The sequence below is a fragment of the Cynara cardunculus genome (genome assembly GCF_001531365.2).
Source record: "Cynara cardunculus var. scolymus isolate 2C chromosome LG 13, CcrdV1, whole genome shotgun sequence".
Lineage (NCBI taxonomy): Eukaryota > Viridiplantae > Streptophyta > Magnoliopsida > Asterales > Asteraceae > Cynara > Cynara cardunculus.
The window spans coordinates 38597861-38599118 of record NC_037540.1 but is presented as its reverse complement, the minus strand read 5'-3'; positions in this window follow the sequence as shown (position 1 = coordinate 38599118).

Here is a 1258-nt window from a genome sequence, read left to right as displayed (position 1 = left end):
TAAAAAAATTTCAATTTCCCTAAATCTTTTATAAGGAATTTACATTTTAAGAAAGTTTTCACCTTTTCAATTTCAACTTGATCATTACCAGTGATAACAATATCATCCACATAGCAAGACTATGTTCAACAAAAATAGACCATAACTCTGGTTAAAGTCAATCAGTTTTAATGTAGTTTGAGGATTATGATTAATGGAGGTTAACATCCATAAATGGGCAAAGACATATATAGAGTTCAATGACAAAATAAACAGGAAGGATAAAATCATCATTTATCATTTACATAATTTATTTAGCATAACAAACAGAACAACAACCTGATTTAATATAGATAGACAACTTAATTGAAGCTACATAGAAAAACAATCAAAATCTCCTAGAGGGTTGTTTAGTTGTTTTTCATTAAGTTGTCTGTATGATTTAATTAGTTAAATCGTTGCTTGTTTATTGTGTTGAATAAATTATCTGCCCGATCAAAATGTAATTTCATTTCTTAGAGTTTGTTTTTCTCTAACCAAAAACAAACAAGCCACATTTCTCTCACTAACTTCATCAAGCGCCTTACGTCCATAAATCTTGTAGACCAAAATGGAACTCCTATCCATCAATTTTACTGTTTAGCAAATCATATAAACCGCATGGTTGTTCAGAAAGGCGTAGTTGGTCTCTCCTCTAGAATGCTATCAACCTATGACCAATTCAAAATTGATGGGGGAAGGAAGGGACTTGTGATTTGTCAGGGTTTTTGACTACTAAATAAAACTTATTTGATTGAATTGACTATTCCATCCCGACGATTGAATATAAATAGGGTATTATGAGTTCGAACAAGCCGCTATGGTGAAGGCTGGCGAATTCATTCCATTGGTGCTTTTTTCTATTTTTTGGCCTGTTAGACTTTTGTTTTAACTTTGTTTCTTACTTGGTTTTTGTTTTGCACCTTTGGAGAAAACTTTTATCAGGGATGCTCTCATGTAATATTTCAATTTCTTGTTATTTAATAAATCGTTGTCCTTTTAAAGAAACAATATATTACAACTTCAAAAAAATCATCTCTCATTCCCGCCATCATCATGCTCCTCTCTTTGCATTGGCACAGATAATTTCTAAATCGTATACTCTTTTGTATCAATTTTTGAATCTTATACTCTTTTGTATCAATTTCAAAGTTGACACTTATATATAGAGATTGAAACTCGAGATCTTGAATTCCCTTAAATATAAACTAAAAGGTTTCATAGTTCATGCAATACAAAC